At 41.5% G+C, this 22162-nt stretch overlaps 1 long non-coding RNA gene across 2 annotated transcripts in view; it reads left to right on the top strand.

Annotated features, from left to right (window-relative positions):
* LOC104660840 overlaps nucleotides 1–22162 on the top strand; it is a 60787-nt gene that overhangs the window by 31703 nt on the left and 6922 nt on the right. The window contains exons 2-5 of one of the 2 annotated variants that reach the window (XR_747767.2): nucleotides 5541–5695; nucleotides 7584–7675; nucleotides 10875–11008; nucleotides 13302–13443. This is a non-coding gene — a long non-coding RNA (uncharacterized LOC104660840). Of the gene's footprint in view, nucleotides 1–5540; nucleotides 5696–7355; nucleotides 7465–7583; nucleotides 7676–10874; nucleotides 11009–13301; nucleotides 13444–22162 lie in introns of those variants that run through there. The other variant, XR_004057402.1, reaches the window with a different exon arrangement.

Below are 22162 nucleotides of genomic sequence, written 5' to 3' on the forward strand. Positions count from 1 at the left end.
GATGTTGGCAGTTAAAGAACTAGTTCTCAAGTTAAAATGGAGCTTCAAAGCAGACCATAGAGAGAAACAAACTTATCTGAAAAATGACAAAGGACATTTATATAATAAATGTGATAGAATGGGCCCCATGATAGATGCATTCTGAATTAGATGAATGTACTGAAGTGAAAAGAGTTTCACTGGGTGGTCAGCACTGTGGGTTCTAGGCCTACCTCTAACATGAACTCACTCTTAAGACCTCTGGGGGCCTCAGTGTTCTCTTTTGTAAAATGAGGAGGAGTTGAGATGAAAGTTCTGTTTCCTCTCCACATTCACACTCTGTGTGATGTTTAGCCAAGAATGATTCTGTTAAGCAGTTCAGTGAGGAAGAGTCATTAGCAGGTCAGGATTGGATCAGAATTAGAATGTTCCTGGTTCATTATTGAGTCTCTGAAGATGGGCATGGCACTTGGCATAAAACAAGGGCCCATTCGTATTTTTATAATAAGTTAGTGTTGATTGTAAGGCCTACATAAAACTCCAATTTGAGAACTGTTATTCCTTTGATGGCAGAGAGAGGAGGTGGAGAGAGGGCTAGACCACGTAGTCACAGGAACTGGCTGTGTGACTCTGGGCAGGTCACTTCATTTCTCCCATTCTTTTCTCCTTTACTTGTCACATAAAGGGTTTGGAGGAGAATTGTCAAAGTAGCTTCTTCTTCTTTTTTTTTTTTTTTTTTTTTTTTTTTTTTTTTTTTTTTTTGAGATGGAGCCGCACTCTGTCACCCAGGCTGGAGTGCAGTGGTGCCCTCTGGGCTCACCGCAACCCCTGCCTCCCGGGTTCAAGCCTCAGCCTCCCGAGTAACTGGGATTACGGGCGTCCGCCACCACACCCGGTTAATTTTTGTATTTTTAGTAGAGACGGGGTTTCACCATCTTGGCCAGGCTGGTCTTGAACTCCTGACCTCGTGATCCACCCGCCTTGGCCTCCTAAAGTGCTGGGATTACAAGCAAGAGCCACTGTGCTCAGCCTCAAAGTAGCTTCTAATTAAGAAAGTCAATGACCTTAGGAGAATGGTCATCCCTGTAAAGCAAATAAAAAGGTTCCGATGCTTTACAATATCCAGTGTCCAGAGCAGGTAGAGCACATTACCTGTGATTTAATGCTCGCTGGGAAGAACTTCATGGGGATGGGCTGAGAAGAAGAGGAAGGAAAGGGGAACTGTACACTCAAGTTTGGCTGGGACTTTCATGCAACGAAGGAAATGAGGTCTCCTGTAATTGCCTCTTATTAAGGTAGAGAATGTATCAAATGCTGTGTTTAAATCAATTCAATGCCGATTCTTAGCACAGTGCACCACCTGTTTTGGCTGTTTCCATATCCTGCCCGCAGTGGTGATGTGTGAGAGCTTTTCCTTCAGGCAATGCCATCAGAGAAGGAAATGAATGGCAACAACATATTGAAAGGAAGAGAGAAAAAGTTTATATACATTTCAATGGAGGCACGTTTAAGGCATTTAAAAAGGGAGTCTGAGAAATAATGACAAAGTTTAAACAGAATCTTAACTTTGATCTGATTTTCTTCTGTAAAGCAATTTGGCACATAATTTTTCAAGTGCTAAACCACAAATTCTAATAGCTGAACCTCAATGCCTTCATTTGCATCTTGGGACTTCTATTCCCCCCCAAAAAGTTTAAGAAATTATTAAGGTGATTTTCCAGAGAGATTAAAGCATAAAGCATTTGCTGGTCAGTTCTCATAAAAACTACAGCAGCATAGAATAGCTGAGATTAAAAGCTAGATTTAAATCATGCGAGGGCTCAGTTAGTATCAGCGCCTAATTAAGAAATCTGTAAAGCTGATTTGATGGAGAAAAATTCTATCAAGGTGTGATTGGAATTTTCCCTTCCAATTGCTGTTGGGGATTTTAAGAGGAATATATCCTACATGGACTTTGGTATTCACAGGACTAGCTCTGAAATTAAAATGATGCTTTAAAGCAGAGCATAGGGACAAACTAATTTACCTAAAGGGTAACAAAGGAGGTTCTTAACTAAAAATAAACGTGATGAATTGGGACTCAATGTTAGACTGAATTTCTCCTTAGTTTTTTAACCCAAAATCTTTCATAGTTCATATATGTAAATGATAGACTGTCATCCCCTTAAAGGCTAATGGATATTATTCTTTTTTTGTGTTCCCAGTACTCCACTCATGGTTCTTACCACATAATAGATTCCCACTAAATGTTTGCACAATAGATGAACTGAAATACTTTGATAATTTTTAAAAAGGTTCTTGCAGAGCATGGTGCTGTTTTGGGCCTATCTTCTGTTCAATAACTTGATTGATTGGCCAGTTGTACACCAACTAGTGAGCATTGTGCAGGCAGCCTGCAGGCTGAATTGGGCCAGTGTTTATCCACGCTTTAAAATCAAGAACCTTCAACTTTGCATAACAATATGAATTTCTAATTTCTGAAGTTGTGGCACTGTTTAGTCAACAGCCGTGCATAGTGACTATTAGGAATAGCAGCCCCCATTAGGAAGGGCTCCTTCACAAGTTGCCATTATTAATAAATGTGATAGATTGCCCCTGGCACTGCGCCCCCACCCCGCCCCACCATGTTAGGTTGCATTCTGAATTGGATTTAGATGGATACACTGAATTCTGTGGCGTATGACTCCAGGCTGACTTCACATTTTTTTCTTTTTCTCTTTTTTTTTGAGACAGTGTCTCACTCTGTCGCTCAGGCTAGGGTGCAGTGGTGAGATCATAGTTCACTGTGGATTCTATCTCCTGAGGCTCAAGCAATCCTTCCATCTCAGCCTCCCGTATAACTGGGACTAGCACCACCATCCTCATCTACTTTTTGTATTTGTTGTAGAGACAGGGTTTTGCCATGTCTCTACATGCAGGGGCATGAACTCACTGCAATCTCCACCTCTTTCTTGGGTTCAAGCAATTTTCATGCCTCAACCTCCCGAGTAGCTGGTATTACAGGTGCCCACCACCACATCTGCCTAACTTTTGTATTTTTAGTAGAGACAGGGTTTCACTGTGTTGGCCCGGCTTGTTTCGAACTCTAGACCTCAAGTGATCTACCTGTCTTGGCCTCCCAAAGTGCTGGGATTACAGGCGCCAGCCACCACGTGAGCCTAGTATGCCTTTCTATGGCTGTTGGCTTTGAACAAGTTAAAGATCTAAGTGTGAGCTTAATTGTTTTCTCCAGCTTCACAAAAAGAGAAGACTCTAAGTGCTAGGCTTGGAGTGAATCTGTAGTGTGCACATTTCTACAACCTCAGTGTGGCACCAGTGGGAATTGAGCCGAATCCAAGCACTAAATAACCCTAATGATACCAAGTAGGAGCTCATCAGGGAGCTGTTGAAGAGTTTATCAGAGCATATTAAAATACAATACATTCACATAATCAAAAAAGGTACATCAGTCCATCTGTCTATATATTCCTTTCTGATATTAAATTTGTCCAGGGACTTTTCAAAATTGTATCACCTATCCCTACCCCTTCCTTTGTGAATAAAAATGTGGCAAGAATGGAGAGCAAATCAGAATAATGCACGTTGGCGAAAGTCCTATAATTGAAATCATTATTGTTTAAGACACCATTGCTTTAATCAGCCTATCATAAATCAATGCTTTTCACAAGTAAAGGTTTAAAATAAAATGCTGTTAAACAAATTGGGCCTCTTAAAAGGCATGATGCAATTGGGAAGCTACTGAAAATGGATAAAAAAGTGCTTTCTGAATGGATTCACTGGTTCCAGCATTTTGTCTTCCACTTAATTTAAAAAAATATATTACCTGGTCCTTTCTTAGAAATTACATATTGGAGGTCTATAATGGCCAAGCCTTTAACCCATTAAAAAAATTCACTCCCAGGAACAGTTAATATTTGACGTTTAATTGCTTTTTCTTGTTGGAGAGGAAAATGGTTTTTTTCTTCTTTTCTTGATTGACTTTTCAAAAATCACCTTGTGAGCTATAAAATGGAGGTGATTTTCAAAAACTGAAGTACACATCTGTGTGTATGCACGCATGTATATGTTCATGTGTAAATAAAATCTCCCATGTACCAGAAGCTGGTGCTTCCCTCACAATAACTCTGCAAGGCAGGTGTGACTATCTTCATGTACTGGATTAGGCGGCAGAGGTCTAGAGAGGTTAAATGATTGCCTCAGGTCACTCAGGTAGTAAGTGGAGCAGTGGGTGGCTTGACCACAGAGCCAAGGAAAAAGGTCATGCCAGTGGTCCCATCTTGGAGTACAAATCCTCTCAACCTCTTTAGCCAGCACCAGATTCAGGAATATAGCTGATAATCCACACCACCAGCAAATGTCAAAAGAGCCCAACTCTAATCTTTTCTAAGCATTTTAATGTGAGTCCTTCATGGTAACTAAGGTAAGAGAAGCTGTTGAATCAGCCCTATAAATTACGTCCACCTGGAAGAGAGTTCTCATCTGGGGATTTGTGTGAATAAGCAGGGAGGCTTTGGGAGGCTGAGGTGGGTGGATCACGAGGTCAAGAGATCGAGACCATCCTGGCCAACATGGTAAAACTCCATCTCTACTTAAAATACAAAAAGTTAGCCGGGCTTGGTGGTGGAGCATGCCTGTAGTCCCAGCTACTTGGGAGGCTGAGGCAGGAGAATTGCCTGAACCCAAGAGGCGGAGGTTGCAGTGAGCCGAGATGATGCCACTGAACTCCAGCCTGGGCAACAGAGGGAGACTCCGTCTCAAAAAACAAAACAAAACAAAAAAACAGGGAGGTCACAGTTTTCTTATTGGAACAGTAATCATACAGACATGAAATGAATTTTGGGCCTCCTCAGGAACTGTTTTAAAAGAAAGAGGGGACCTGCCAGATGTTGGTGTGGAGAAGGTGAGGAAAAGCCTCCATTTGGCTGCCTAGAATTAGAATATTTCCAAGTCAACACTGTCAATCTCCCCACTTTGACATGCAGTAAATCCAGTACCCACAACTAAAGTGTTTTCTTGCTTTCTTTTTATCCTTTTTTTTTCTTTTTTTTTTTTTGAGACAGGGTCTTGCTCTGTTGTCCAGACTGGAGTGCAGTGGCATGATCTCGGCTCACCACAACCTCCACCTTCCCATTTAAAGTAATTCTCCTGCCTTATCCTCCCAGGTAGCTGGGATTACAGGCACCTACCACCACGCCCAGCTAATTTTTTGTATTTTTAGTAGAGATGGGATTTCACCATGTTGGCCAGGCTGATCTTGAACTCCGGGTCAGGAGTGATCTGCTTGCCTTGGCCTCCCAAAGTGCTGGGATTACAGGCGTGAGCCACCGTGCCTGGTCTTTTTCTTTCTTTTCTTTTCTTCTTTCTCTTCCCACAAAACCAGGTATTATTTAAGTTTCTTGAAAAGCTGCACAAACCAACTGTTCCTCTCAGATTATCCCTTTCAGAGCTCAGGTGATAAGCCTCCTTGGGTTACACCTCCCATGACTTGTGGTCAGATGTAGGCTGTTTCATTCTGCATTATCCTACCTTACAAGAAAATATTTGTATATTGGCCTCACCAGGTCCCAGTTCCTCTGGGAATCGTCTTGTATGCAACATCTTCACAAGGGTGGCAGGCAGTTGAATCTCTGGCCTTCGTGGGACCACTGGACATCTGGCAGAGAACCAGGAAACCATGGATCCCTTCTGTGAGTCCACTCAGCCAGAAAACTACAAGGTGTGTGACTGTAGGATGAGGCTTTTTGAAAGATGAAGTACAACACTTTGAGAAAGTGTCTGGAAAGAAACTGGCTGATGTCAAATGGAAATTTGACCATTCACAGATTTCTTTTCCTAGATATAGAAACACAAAAGCTTACATGTACACATTAAAAATTTTTTTAAGTTATCTTTTCTTTCTTGCCTTCCTTTCTTTCCCTGCTTTTTTTTTTTTTTTTTTTTTTTTTTTTTGGTCTTTTTCTTTTATTCCTGGTTGATAGTAATTCCCATTTTTAACCAAGGAGTGGTAAAACTGACACTGTCATATTGCTATGATAGGCTATATTAGCAAAACCCTTTTGGAAATTCATTTGCAGTGTGTATCAAGGGCCCATAAAAATGCAAGATAACTATGTGATAATAAGGAAACAGGATATGCACTCTTAATGCTTGTAAATACATAGGCAAAATATACATACTATTAGGTAATATTTATCATCCACCTAATATATGACAAGCACAATGCCACATGTTTTATAGGCATTGTCTCATTTATTTTGTACACAGACTTTGTGTGGTAAATATTATTATATCTCCATTTTACAGATTAAAAAAGAGAGGCCTGTGGAGGCTGATTGTTTCATTTGGAGCCTGGTGTGCGATTTCAACCCATCCTAATTGATTACAGAGCTTATACTATTAATTTATAACACCTTATCATTCCTCATAATATGTGGTTATAAGTAAAAAACAAACATTAACAACCAAAAAAAAAAAAAAACACCAACAAACAAAAATCAGAAAAGCTCTTCTCTTATAATAACCACATGAAAAAATAACTAGGAAAGCATAGACTGAGAAAATGGCCAAACCTAAAAAACTTATTTGCAACCAGTTAATGAAATAACAGGTAGCCTTCGACACTTAAATGTTTTAAGTTTTTTTTTTCCCTCTGGATGGGAATTAGGCCCTATATGAATAATTTTCGACCGAGAGAATCTAATTGATATTATTCTGCTAATTTAAGGAAACTTCAAGGGAACTAGTCTTACATGTAGTTGCAAAGGACTTTGAAAGGACTTTGTCCGGACTTAGGTGAGAATTTTCTTTTGGACTGGAACCTAGATTAGTGTTTCTTAACTTTCTTAACTTATATTGTGTGAGAACATAGCTGAAGATATTGATAGAATCTATAGTTTCTCTTTCTCTCTCTCCAGAAAAACATACATATTAACATTTATACAACATTTTGCTGTATGTATTTTAATTTAATCTTTTTTTTTTCAGGAAACTTTGAAAATTTCAGGTATATTGCTGGTTCAAGAGTTAAACTAAAATTTCCCTTTCTGTTTTGGCTTGCAGAATGTTCTTTACACCTCAGTTTGGGGAAAGTCTTTCTCTAATAATTTTTTTTTTTTTTTTCTTAGAGAAAGAGTCTCAGTCTGTCACCCAGGCTGGAGTGTAGTGACGTGATCTTGGCTCACTGCAACCTCTGCCTCCCAGGATCAAGCCATTCTCCTTCCTCAGCCTCCCGAGTATCTGGGACTGCAGGCGCACACCATCATGCCCGGCTAATTTTTGTATTTTTAGTAGAGACGGAGATTTCACTATGTTGGCCAGGCTGGTCATCTTGAATTCCTGACCTCAAGTGGTTCACCTGCCTGGGCCTCTCAAAGTGCTGGGATTCCAGGCATAAGCCACCACACCTGGCCTGTATCTCTAATAATTTAAATACTGATACAGTTTCTTCAGAGTGTTACCTGCACCTGGAAAACTGAGGTCGATAAAGTAAGCAAGTATAACACATCATTTAGTTTTGATGTTTTCATTAATATGATATCACACCATTGTGAACACTTGTATTTCGTTGCATAGCTAACAACTACCTTTTGGATTTTTCATGTTAGAATGAAAAAAATGCATGGCATACATCACCAAGAATCAAAGGTTGTGCCTGGCAGTGTGACTGACTCTGTAATAAAGAGAGAAGCTTTGCTAGGTGAGTGGACGGCATTATGAGAGGCTTTTTTTCACATCTGCAGAAATGCATTTTCATTAAACACCTGTGTTAAGCACATATGCATAAGGCACAGTGATAGATGGATGTAAAACATGGGTAGATGATGTCCTTGTATGAGATTCTACAAGGACTCCAATACACTGAAGTTTGGAAGTGCTCAGGCAGCCTCCTGGCACTATTGGCTGTGCTGCTAATAAGATTACAGGCAGGGCATGATTTCATTCCATGTAATATTTTCGTCATTAGGAAGAGGGAAGTTGTTTTTACCATTTCTGTTTTCTGAAATTGAAAAATTCTCAGGTACGAATCCTAAAAGACTTTACATGCAACCTCCATCTCCTATTCAGGACTGTTCAAGGAGAAGACAGAAACACCATGTTTAGAGGTCATTGGTCCATCTATTCTAGAAAATTCCCCTTGGCAGTGGTCCCTGCCTATGTTACAGAAGACGGCAAAAATACGAACCATTGTGCATCTGGCCAGTTCTGCAATGCTCCATCCCAGTGGGACATTCCTTCCTCACTCCAGCTGGTGAACAGCTATGCCCTGGAGCCCAGGACGGACATGCCTTGTAACTTTTTAACCCAGTTAGTGTAACTGCCAATATTATTCCTATTCATATAAATGTCTAATCCTTTCTTGAATCTTGCTAGACTATTTGCCTCTATAATATCCTGCGGCACTGAATTCCACAGGTAGATTATACACTGCTTTAAAAAGTATTTCCTTTTCTTGGTTTTAAATTTGTTGCCTTTTAATGTCACAAAATAGCCCTTGTTCTTGCATTAAGTGGCACAGTATAGAAACATTTCAAATTGACCCTTATTTCTTCCAAGCAGTTTCTTCACTAATATTAAACCCCTATTTTCTTCATATATTTCCTGTTTTGGCATATATAATCTTGATTAAATGAAATGATTTATGTAAGTAGTCTCACACTATTTTGTGAACATAATAGGCACTGGTAAAAAGCTTTCCTTGGTATTCAATGTCATTTATTGGACAAATATTTATTGAGCATCTATTATGTACAGGAACTGTTCTAATTTTAGAGAGTCAGCTTCAAATAAGACTGGGTCATTTTTCTGAAGGACTTACTTTTCTAGAGAAGGAGATAAGCAGTAGTGTAGTGAATAAATCTATGAACCACATGGTTTCAGATGGTAATAAGTATTATGGGAAGACTGAAAGAGTGGCTGGAGCCAATTTGCATTGCACAGTCAGGGAGTGGCTCTCTGAAAAGAGGACAGTTGCCATCAGCCGTCAAGGGGCCCCCTATGTGAAATCTCCATGAAGGTGAACTCCAGCTCTGGAACAATGCCCAGTAGTTTTTGAGGCTCAATCATTATTTGTTGAGTGCATAAATGAATTAAGGTTGAGAAGGAAAGCCTTGGTTACTAAAATCACCAGGAATTTATTCAGTAGATTCAGGAGGATCATTTCTTGAATCCCCGTGTTCTGTAACTCCCAACACTGTGGGAATAAACAAAGCAGGGGCTGTAGTTAGTTAGACTGGGTTTCAAGACCTGACCATGGTCCCCAGCTTGCCAGCTGTGCGGCCTTGGGCAAGTTACCTAATTGCTTTAATCCAAAGAACCCTCCTTTATAAAAATGAGAGTAAACTTCCTTCTTTCACAGGAGTTGGAGGTTTGAAGGCAAAGTTAACGTGGAAGTTCTTTTTAAACTGCCAACTGGTGTAGAGGTGTGGTTATTCTTGAGGGAACCAGCTGTTTCCACTGTCAGGCTCTGTTCTTTCATTCTTCCCTTTCTCCCTTCCTCATAGTCTGTTTCCTTCCATTCCCTATTTTATCCCTGCCACTGCCTAAAGCCCACCAGGGCATCCATGGGACTTAGCTTTCTGTCTCAGAGGTGGCTTAAGCAGGGTGGACTTACCTTTCCGAAATTCTTATCTATGTCTTAGGAACTTTTACAATGGAGCTGTTGTGTATTGATGCAGTGGACTGGATGTGACTTTCGAATAGTGATTGTTTGCTTTTATTTTGTTTACTGCTTAATCTTCTAGGGTCAGGTTATCCAAACTTCTACCTATAAAGACAGTCCTTGCCTGAATTTCCGAGGGAATCTTCCCCCAGAAACCGAGCCTTTGGTTGCAATGGGCTGCCTGGCTGCCTTCAGCTCCCTCTGTGTTCCAGCCTGACTGGCATATGCACACGCTGTTTCCTCATGTTGCCTCTTGTTATTCTTTTTAATTGTCTCTTAATGTATGGTTCCCCCCCCTTCCCCCCTTTTAGGCAATTTGAAGTACAGGCATGTGCAGCTCTGCATAATAATGTATTATAGGAAACATTTCAAGGAATAAATTATTAGAATTGTTACATGCATGGTTCAAATTCACTGGCAAATTGCTTAGGCCTCAGTTTTATGATGTAGCTGCCAGCTAGGCTTCTTCAGGGTAAAACTCTGAAATAGGAGAAGCTGCCCAACGCTGTCCCTTCCCAGCACTTCCTCTGCCTTGTTCCTGCCCTTTCAACATCTCCCTCCTTTCCCACCGCCAAATAACTCTGTGGAGCTGCCAGGCCTTTTGCACCTTAACGTGAAGACATTTCATGGGTCCTCCCTGGACCCGCCCCCAGCAAAGGTGAGGTGTGCAAAGGAATAAATCTCCAATGGTATAATTTTAGACACTGTGGCAACTGGGAAGGGTGGCTATTTTTGGCTATGGAGCTTTCTCCTTGACCTGAGATGATATTGCCTGGCCTGCTGCTAGTTCGCCCGGCCAACCCTGCCCGTGGTCCTTTTCACAACGTGTTTGCCATTCCTGGGGGCTGGCTTCTTCCTCTTTCTGCCAAGCAGCTCTGTGCTCATGCAGGATGCTGTGTGTTTGAGCAAGGGTGTGAACCGGTCGATGTGTGCCCACCTAGGCTTGCCCCAGGGCAACACTCTCAGGTGGTGGTCAGGCTACCTCGAAGGGGCAATGCAGATGGAACAGATGTCCTTTCACATTGGGGGTGGGGGAAGATTTCCGGTCCAGTTTCTGGGTCTCCCTCTGCCTCTATACTTTATCAGCTGCTCAGCCACCGTTCTATGAGTCACTCCAGGCGAGCCAGGCAGCCTCCAGGCCACAGGGTTCATGCATTCCCGCCTACACTGCTTCATTTGAAGCCGCATCCTCACAGAGAGTCTTCTGACCACCCGGCTTGCTGTCTTCCCACTCAAGCTCCTGATGCAGCTGCTGTCTGCAGACCCCCTGGACTGCCTGGGGAAGTGAGTTGGAGCTCCTGCAGCAGAGGGGTGGAACAGCTACATGAAGATCCGAAGGTGGCCAAAAATAACAGCGCTTTCCAGATGAGGGTAATGTTATAGCCAAGATCATCACTGGGGTAGGGTGTCTTGTTCTTTGTTTTACAACCTAAAAAGTACACAGAAGACCCAAAGATCATTCAGGAAGGAGGAATAAAGTCAGTACAGAACAGAGAAATGGGAGCAGTTAAAAACAAAGGAATTGAGTTTCCTTATGCCAAAAGAGAGAAAACAGAGGCCTTTTATAGATACATAGAGAGAGCCCTGGCTATCTGGATGGAAGTTCTGTTTTCTCCAGCTTCCATGGCCACAATAAAAGGGGAGAATTCTGAATTTGCAGAGAGAGAGAGAGAGAAAGTGAGGGGGGGGGGATATAAGGAGAGAATGACCAAGGAACAAAATAGTTAGACAAAAAGGGAGAAAAAAATCAAGAGAAAATGTTGCCTTCTCTTTTCTGCTATTGGATGAAATTTAATAGAAACGTATTGAGAACCAACTCTAATCCAGTTATCTATTGCTGCATGACAGATCCACCTGAAATTTATTAACTTAAAACCACAATAATCAAGTTATGATGATCTGTCATTGTTTTAAGTGTTGACTGGGATCAGCTGGGTGGTTCCCACACAGTCTTTGTTGAAGATAAGGATGAGGTCTGGTGGTGGCCAAGGCTGGAGTCATCACTGAGGCTGCCTCATTCACGTGTCTGCTGGTTGATGCTGGCCATGGCTGCAACTCCTCAGCTGGGGCTGTCAATTAGAATCCCTGCACGGGGTCACTCCATGTAATCCGAACTTCCTCACAGCAGCTCATCCTTGCACTTCTTACATGGCCACTCAGGACTCCAAAGATGAGTGTCCCAAGAGAGTAAGGTTGAGGCTGAATGATCCTTTTTTTTTTTTTTTTCTTGAGATGGAGTCTCACTCTGTTGCCCAGGCTGGAGTGCAGTGGCGTGATCTCAGCTCATTGCAACCTCCACCTCCGAGGTTCAAGCGATTCTCTTGCCTCAACCTCTGGAGTAGCTGCTATTACAGGTGCCCGCCACCATGCCCGGCTAATTTTTGTATTCTTAGTAAATATGGGGTTTCAACATGTTGCCCAGGTTGGTCTCGCACCCCTGACCTCACATGATCTGCCCACCTCGGCCTCCCAAAGTGCTATCATTACAGGCGTGAGCCACTGCACCTGGCCCGAATGATAATTTTTGACCTACCAAGTCACCTTTTCTATTGTGCACCAATCGCTAAGGTCAGCTCAGATTCAAGGGCAGGGCATTTTGATACCTCCTCTGGATGTGAGGAGTGTTAAAGAACTCGTGGACATGTCTTAAAACTGCTAAAGTGTCCAATCATGGTGTCAGCTACTCCCAGCCTCTTGATCTCCGGGAGCTTCCAATCTCCAATCTCGTTGGAGCTATCAAAGTCAATTAAGTATTCTGTGAAAAATAATAAAATAAATACCCATTCACCAGGTGAGTGAGGTGATAGAAGAACGTGTACCAAGTGGATGCAAGATGAACCCTCGCATTCATATACTTCACAGGCACAGTGTACTTGGGAAGACCTGTGGCCACTGATCATTTGGAGAGCTTTGAAGGAAAATAGGACAGCAGTGGCTGAGGTTCCCTCACTGTGGAGTGGGGATGCTTACTTGCCTTGTTCAAACTCCTATGACTGTGCTCAATGATTTATTTATCCTCCTCTGCCCTGCCTTGGTATGACCAACTATCCTTTATTTCAATTACATCATTCTGCAATGGTCCAAAAACCTTCCCTTTTTTGTTCTTCTGCTGTGACTTTATCCTTTCTGTGCATGAAAAAGATTTGGACTGGGCACGGTGGCTCACGCCTGTAATCCCAGTACTTTGGGAGGCCAAGGAGAGAGAATCACAAGGTCAGGAGATTCAAGACCATCCTGGCTAATACGGTGAAATCCAGTTGCTACTAAAAATACAAAAATTTAGCTGGGTGTGGTCATGGGCACCTGTAATCCCAGCTACTCGGGAGGCTGAGGCAGGAGAATCGCTTGAACCCAGGAGGCAGAGGTTGCAGTGAGCTGAGATCTCGCCACTGCACTCCAGCCTGGTGACAGAGCAAGAAATTAAAGAAGAAAAAGAAAAAGATTCAACTCCCCTTCTCGTTCCCTACTTACTTGCTACTCCATTGCCGTTTTTCAGACCAGTGAACTTGTCTCTGCCCTTGTCTCATTCCTCAGTCAACTGCTTGAAATATACATTTTCAATCTTGTTTTCCTTCTTTATGGCCACTGTCTCTTGCCTCCTCAAATCCTATCTTATATTCCACGTGACTCACGCCCTTCTCTGCTCTGACTTGTCTTATCCCAGGAGCCAGTTGTCCAGCACAGTGTAATGGGATGGTGGGCCCTGGTGCCACAATGCCCGGCATCTCTGAGATCTTCATGATGAAGCTTGCTCCAATCCAAGGCTTTGAGGTGGGGTTTGCTGTTCAACTGCTAACCTTTCTTTGGTAAGCATTTACTATATTCCATCATCACTGAAATTACCTTTAATCTTGATTTGCACCTTTAGTCTCCTAATAGCACTCGTTCTTTGTTTCTGTTTTGTTTTGTTTTGTTTTGAGACAGAGTTTTGCTCTGTTGCCCCAATTGGAGTGCAGTGGTGCAATCTCTGCTCATTGCAACCTCTGCCTCCCGGGTTCAAGTGATTCTTGTGCCTCAGCCTCCTGAGTAGCTGGGATTACAGGCTTGTGCCATGACACCCAGCTAATTTTTGTATTTTTAATAGAAATATTATTTTTGTATTTTTCTACAAAATTTTTGTATTTTTCTACAAAAAAATTCTTGTATTATTCTACTAAATTCTAAAAATTTTGTATTTTTTCTACTAAAAATACAAATATTTTTAGCCACGTTGGCCAAGCTGGTCTCAAACTTCTGGCCTCAAGTGGATGCCTGCCTTGGCCTCCCAATATGCTAGGATTGCAGGCATGAGCCACTGTGCCTGGCCAAGGGATATTCATTTTTAATCCCCATGTAGGTTAGATCTCTTTTATCCTCTTAGTATAAAGTGATATATGTCCACTTTAGAAAATTTAGAATGCACAGACAAGCAAAAATAAGAAAAAAAAAAAAAAAAAAACACTGTAGACAGAAACACTGTTAACAACTTAATGTGGGCCTTTCTCATCCTTTTTCTTTTTAATTATGGTTTTTATATCTAATTATGGTAAGGCAACATTTTTGTTGCCTTATCAATAGATGGTCAGTGCTTTCCTCTGAGCTACTTCCTATGTTACTGAACCAGTTCTACAGAACTCTATTCCCTGGCCCCAGCTGATTGGAACAGGCATGGACATCTGGCCCAGCTGGACTAGTCCCTGCTCTTTCCCTGGGATTGAATTAGAGTATATGCAGGACTGGTGCTATAATAGCACATTGGCATATGTATTAGTCTATTCTCATGCTGCTAATAAAGACATACTCAAGACTGGGTAATCTGTCAAGGAAAGAGGTTTAATGGACTCACAGTTCCATATGGCTGGGGAGGCCTCACAGTCATGGCAGAAGGTAAAGGGGAAGCAAAGGCATGTCTTACATGGCAGCAGGCAAGAGAGTTTATGCAGGGGAAGTCCCCTTTATAAAACCATCAGAACTCATGAGACTTATTCACTATCAGGAGAACAGTATGGGGGAGACTGCCCCCATGATTCAATTATCTCCACCTGGCCCCTCCCTTGACACATGGGGATTATTACAATTGAAGGTGAAATTTGGGTGGGGACACAGCCAAACCGTACCAACAGGGGATTAGAATTTGTTCCTTGAAAGCTAAAGCTGTAGTGGAGAAGGTGGTTTGCAAGAGATGAGTAGAGGAGACAGTAAGAAGCAGAGGAAGAGATGGCAGAGATCTGGGGGCAGAGACTCCTTATGTCCTGGCCCTGATCCCTGCAGGGAATTTTGTGGAATAGCCTTGCATCCTTACCTCATATTCGTCTTTAATGGAGCAGTGTCTATGGGATTCTGATATTTTCATCTAACAATGCCTGTGCAGAATGATAGGTACAGGCTTTGTTCACTGAAAAACACATCATCGTTTTTTTCTGAGTCATCATATGTCCTCCTAGATTATAATTTTCATGGCTGCACAGTGACTATTGTGGATGTCTCAATATTTATGGGAGAAGTGCAATTTGTGGGAGAAACTTGAGCTCTGCTGTTAAAGAATACTGAGTTCAAATGCCCCACTCTGACACTTGTTGGCTATGTGATTTGGGCAAATTATTTAAACACCCTATGCCTCAGTTCCCTCCTCTGTAAGATAGGCACAACAATAAGGTTAAATGATGTAATGATTCTTAAAGCTCACAGCACATTTTCTGTCACATAAGTGAGGATTCAGTAGATTTCACCTCTCATTATTTATAATCATGAAACCAATACTCTGTTATTGCTCCTGTAAAAACCCTTCTGTTTTCCTCCTCTCCTCCTCCTCCCTCTCCCCCTCCTCCTCCTCTTCCTCCTTCTTCTTCCTCTTCTTCTTCTTGTTCGAGATGGAGTTTTACTCTTGTTGCCTAGGCTGGAGTGCAATGGTGCGATCTCAGCTCACTGCAACCTCTGCCTCCTGGGTTCAAGCAATTCTCCTGCCTCTTTTGTATTTTTAGTAGAGATGAGGTTTCACCACGTTGGTCAGGCTGGTCTTGAACTCCTGACCTCTGGTGATCCGACCGCCTCAGTCTCCCAAAGTGCTGGGATTAGGAGCATGCGCCACCATACCTGGCCTCTATTTTCAACATTATAAACAGAATGGCAGTGAACATCCTTACAGTCAAATATTTGCACATAATTATTCTTTGAGAAAAATGCCAAGAAGTTGCATTATTGGATCAAAGATTATGGACATAAAAATTATTTAAAACATGCACTAGGGGCCAGGTGTGGTGGCTCATGCCTATAATCCCAGCACTTTGGGAGGCTGAGGCAGGCAGATCACAAGGTCAGGAGTTGGAGACCAGCCTGGTCAAGATGGTGAAACCCCGTCTCTACTAAAAATACAAAAATTAGCTGGGCATGGTGGCGGGTGCCTGTAATCCCAGCTACTCAGGAGGCTGAGGCAGGAGAATCGTTGGAACTGAGGAGGCGGAGGTTGCAGTGAGCCAAGATCACACCAGTGTACTCCAGATTGGGCAACAGAGCAAGACTCCGTCTCAAAAACAAACAAACAAACAAACAAACAAAACAAACAACAACAAAAAACATGCACTAGGATGACTGTCTCTGAATCTTCAGTGTTATCCACCACCCTAGCCTTAACCATTTTCTTCTTGGCCTCGGATTTAGAGAAAACATGTTTCTTTCTGAGTCCAGGATGTGGTCTATGTTCACTTTCCAACAAAATTAAAACGTCACATCTGACATTTGAGTTGGGACTCTTTGGGGTAAAGTTAATTAATTCATTTAGCTATTCACTTACATGTCAGGTATAGATTAGGTTTATATACTGCCTAGATTTATGGATTAGGTTTATATTTTGAGAGCTGGATGGAATGTTGCTAATGATGGAGAGGGCTTTGCAGCCATCATAGGAAGAGTTCCAGATGGTCCTAAGGAAGTCAGATGTAGACTAAGGCTTACAGTATCTGTAAAATCTTTCCTTTCTAGAAACAGGGACATTTGGAATATGAACATCTTTATCTTTTGATGTGCCTGGAATGACCTGCCATTGGCAGACCCTTCCCTGGCTTCAAGGCTCTGGAAAATATCAATATGAAGTTTAGTGAGATGCTTCTTTGAGCCACCCACTGTGCTAGGCACCTTGGAAAGACAAACGTAACCCTACATGATCCTTATCCTCAAGAGTATAATTTGTTGGGGAAGTAGATATGCAAACATTTAGAGGGCCAGTTAAATTTCCCAGAAGTTAAATTTGCTAGATTGGTGGTGTGCACCTGTAAGGAAATCCCAGAATAAGGCATTCCATGAGCCAAGGTCTGCATGCAGTTAGCCACTTGGTCCCCAGGGGTTTTAATTGTTCTAAAGTTATAGTATTTGATTTTTCTCTTTAGTTAAAAACAATGAACACTGGAGATTTTAGGTAAAAAATACAGATTTCTGTCTTACCTTGAAAAAACGAAAGAATTGACAATAATGAGCCCCTATTCCACCATGGCAACAGAGGCATGGCTGATCTTTTAGCCAGGGAATGAAATGAGTTCCTCTGCCAGGCACGGTGGCTCACGCCTGTAATCCCAATACTTTGGGAGGCCAAGGTGGGCGGATTACTCGAGGTTAGGAGTCCGAAACCAGACTGGCCAACATAGTGAAACCCTGTCTCTACTTAAAATACAAAAATTAGTCAGGTATGGTGGCAGGCACCTATAGTCCCAGCTACTCAGGAGGCTGAGGCAGGAGAATCCCTTGAATCCAGGAGGCAGAGGAGGAAGAAGTTGCAGTGAGCCAAGATTGCGCCACTGCACTCCAGCCCGGGCAACAGAGTAAGACTCTGTCTCCAACAAACAAACAAACTAGATTGGATGACTGATCGGATAATAGCTAAAAGAGTTTCCAACAGTGCCCCGACTCCATGCTGACGCTGTGCAAAGCACATGGTGTGCAGCAGCTCATGAAATCCTGACTCCAAGCATATAATACATTTGCTATAAGGGAAGCGGAAAAGCAGATCGAGGGAGATTGGTTAAGTGACTTCTCCAAGGTCACAACCAATATCATCAAAGCAGGGAGTGAACTCCAAGCTTCATTACAGAGCTTGCAATCTAATAATCAGAGTACCCCACTTCCCAACTGGATTAGTGCTTCTGAACAACTACCCTGGCAGCAAAGTCAGGGTTGCATGGGGTGTGACTGTGGGGACACTGAGAGAGCAAAGCTGCTGAGCATTGGCCAGAGAGCAGGAGGGCCTTCACCAAGGTGGCCTAGTGCTGTGAAGAGGAGGGGTGGGTGGGGGAGATGTTGAGCAGGATGGATCAGCGGGACCCTCCTTCATGGAACCTGCTGGCCATCGCATCGCCTTTTCTTTTCCTCCTTGGAATTCTTGAAGCACTTTGAGTGTCTTTCCCAGGGCTTGCTTGTGCCATGTCCCCATCCAGCTGTGTGCATCTTATCACATCTAGTATGTTTTGAGTTCCTTAAGGGCAGGAGGAATTATGCTTTATTTGCCTTAATTTTTTTTTGCATTGCTGAGCATAGTGCTTTGGTAAATGAATGAATTCCAAAATTATCTTATTCAGATCATTTCTCCTTATGTCTGCATTTTATAAGTTAGTGGCAAGTTAAATACTTTTTCTTTTAAAATATGAAAATAATTTCCTTACACAATCTACTTTAAACTACATTAAAATATGAGGGAAAGTAAGACTGGGAAGTTGTTTAAAAACAGCAAACCCTTTAAGAGTCAATGTCACATTTATTGCTATAAAATATTTTTCTCTCTCTGTTAGACATCTGGTTCCCATTACGTACAGTATTGGGTACTTGAGTTCACCAGCCATTTTGCATACCAAGCAGTGTGCAGGCAAAATCCCCACCGTCATCCACCAGTATATGCATTTGCACCAGGTAATTCTTCACATTTACAGACAACCCTTCTATCACCAACTTAATTCCTACCAATACGTTTTTGAAGTTACTTTGCTCATAGGTATCTTAAGACCAAATTGCCTACATCTGAGAAGTGAAAAACTTCAAAACCCTGGAGTCTTTGCTTTATGTCATTGTACAGTCCAACTATCTATAATCTGGCATTGAAGTCAGTGAAACATCTAAATCTTAAGTCTATATTTCCTAGTAACATTGACCCAGAAATGAGAAACACAATATGGAATGTTTGCTAATGAGTCATGAATTTCATTATAATTGCTTCCACATTCAGGATAGCTCCCTTAAAACCATCTAATCTTGACATATCCTGCAACAATCCCATGTGTTGTAAATGATTTTGTTTTATTTCTTAGGTTACTGCTAAGGGCTTATTTTCTGGTTCATTTCATTTTCTTAAAGAAAACCACACACATGTGTGCATGTGCACACACACACATTCAGACATATACACTTCACCCCAATTTATATTTTTTGAAATAAAATAATTATGAAATAAAAAGGAGCCCTCATCATTTGGTTTGAGAATAAAAATAAACACATTTAGGGAGAAAGTTGAAATACAGTCCATTTTACAGCTCTAATTCAGGCCTCTGAGAATTAAAGCCAGAATTAAGCAATGCCTAGGCAAGCAGTAGTCTGTACCCTTTGGAGACTTAAGAACCTATATCAGAATGCACAGACACTACTGGTATTCAGTACTGTAATGATGGAAAATTAAATACAACTTTAAAAAACTGTTCACATTATAAAGTGATCTATTAGCATTATACGACTTCAGCACTTACAGTGACTGATTCTAATTGCAAGATTTGGCCAGTAGCAAGCATCAAAGAGCTGCAGGATCTTGTATTTTATTTCTTTTGGGATATTTTAACTGGATTTTCTTTGGAATGAAGCTTTATTCTTACCACACAAAAGATCGTGTGGAAGAAATTTCTCTATTCGATAGAATGAGAGGTAATTATAGTTTCTTCTTCTTTGATTCATGATTCAATATGCCAGATCCTAAAAAATTCTTGCATTTATTCTCCCTTTCCTTTACGAAGTAAAACTCTATTTTTTACAGTTCATGGATATTGTCCTGAAGAAGTAAAGATGGATGCCCTTCTCTAATGAGCTTTAACAAGCAGGGAGGCACTCTTTTCTTTGCACCTGGTTATTTTACTGTGTCCTTCAGAATCTCTCCGGGATAAACCGGTGGGTCTGTAGGATGAAACTACCATGCCATACCTTGAGCTGAACTTACTTTACATACGTTATCACAAAACTACAGGGACTTCTGGGCAGGTATACTTCTTAGATGTACCTACTAATGAGTTTGCAGTTTCCAGAGAAGAAGGAAGCGTATGGGAGAATGTCATTCGTCTTTGAATTTGACTTTAGGTTTATGACATCTACAGGCTATTTCAGAATTTTCATTTGATTGACTACAGGAAGCTAATTAATTGAATAGAATTGGAAACTGCAGCTCTTTATGCTGAAAGAGGGTTTTTTTGGGGGGGGGGATGTTGAACTTACATGTTTAAGCAGTTTAAGATATATTGAAATTTTACCTTAATCTGTTGTATGGATTTTTTTTGTTGGTGGTTTTCAGATCTCTCAGGTAGCAGAGGAATTGCCTACTACGTTTCAGAGTTTAGATGTGATGACCTACGTTGTTATCCATGTAACCAACCGTGGGATCTTGAAATGTAGTTTAAAACTCCAGCAATACTGTAAATGCTAGCCTTATTTATTTAAAACATTGCTCTCTGAAACTGACATTATTTTCTTAACAGGACAACACTGGGTAGAAAGAAGTCTAAAGGCACTCTCTGACTTCTTGGTGAATTTTTCACTAACAGTTCCCCGTTGCTCGTAATTGCATCCTCTCTTTCAAAACCTAGAATCTGCAGAAGAGAGCAGAAATACTTGCTATTGACCTGAATTAGGATAAAAAGAAGAGAGAAGATAAGATCATAGCTGTTGGCACTTTGTTTATAAAAACATCATTTCGAAAATATGCTTGAATCAGGCAAAAGTAATGCATCTCCTTCCTCTCCTAGCATATTTTAAATGCCAACCTAGCCAGACAAAAAGAATAGTGCCCCAAATTAGGGCATTTTCTTTCCTGTATGCTAGTGTAATATATGATAACATCATTTAATTATTATTTATGACATTTTAACTACATTTTAGATATTATAGAAATATCTAAAATGTATGTAAAAGTAAATATAAAAATCAGAAAGTGTTTAAAAATTATCACATTTTATTTTGAAATAATATAGGACTCACTGAAGTTGCAAAAATAATTCAGAGAGATCCCCTGTACCCTTCACCCAGCTTTCCCCAAAGAAAGCATATCACATAACCACAGCACATTCTAAACATTAGGAAATTGATTCAATAGTGTTAACTCAGAGGATTTATTCAGGCTCCAGCAGTTTTACATGCACTCTTTTCTGGTATGTATAATAACGTGTAGAAATGCATAAAACACCAGCGTTAAGAAAGCATCTCTCACCAATGAATATTGATGATATGCAAGATTCTCAGACAATGTGGTTTTATTCATCTTGTGACTGACTAAAAGCGAAGTAGAGCTGGTTGCATTTAGGAAAGTCCTTTATACCTAATTGCTTTATCCATATGTTAATTAACTAATCAATTAATCAATCCTAATCAAGTGCCAACTATGAGCCAGCCTCTTTGATAAACTGGAGATGCAAAGATGGAGGCATGGATACTACTCGCGAAGAACTCACAGGAGGAGATAGTAAAATGAATCAACAATTACAACACGTAGCTGCATACCATAACACAAATGAAGCACACCAACATGACTAAGCACCTAAAAGTGCCCTGCATTGCACCAGGCATTAGGGATAAAGGGGTGAATAAGATGCATGTTCTTCCTGTTCTGTGGAGCACACTGCTGAGTGCAGGAGATAAGACCATTAACGAGCGATGACAGCAACGTGCTCTAACAGGGAGCTGTGGTTCGGTGTGGGTGGGTCCTAACCAGATCAGTGGGTATAGGAAAGTGACTCAGGAGTGTGTCATGAGGTCAAGGCCAGCATCTCAAGATGCTGAGCATGAGTGCTTTATGGGATCTTTGAACCAATCTCTGACTATATTTCATGCAGACCCCATAAAGCATCTTCTAGTTGTGCTACCACATTTTAGCAGATGGCTTGCTATCACAAGAGCAGTCAATGTTTCTCAGAACTGAATCAAGAGCTCTTTGAAAGCCAGATGTGGTGGCTCATGCCTGTAATCTCAGGGCTTTGGGAGGCCGAGGTGGGAGGATAGCTTGAGCTCAGGAGTTTGAGACCAGCCTGGATGACCTGGCGAAACCACCTCTCTACAAAAAATACAAAAATTAGCTGGGCATGGTGGCATGCACCTGTGGTCCCAGCTACTCAGGAAGCTGAGGTGGGAGGATCAGTTGAAGCCCGGGGATAAAGGCTGCAGTGACCACTGCACTCCAGCCTGGGTGACAGAGTGAGTCTCTGTCTCTAAATAAATAAATGAATAAATAAATAAATAAATAAATAAAAACAAAAACAAACAAATAAACTTTTTGATGTCATACCTGGTGTCAGGTCTTCTCCGTTCAGTGCTGGCAGG

This window comes from Rhinopithecus roxellana, chromosome 5 (genome assembly GCF_007565055.1).
Source record: "Rhinopithecus roxellana isolate Shanxi Qingling chromosome 5, ASM756505v1, whole genome shotgun sequence".
In the NCBI taxonomy this organism is placed as follows: Eukaryota; Metazoa; Chordata; class Mammalia; order Primates; family Cercopithecidae; genus Rhinopithecus; species Rhinopithecus roxellana.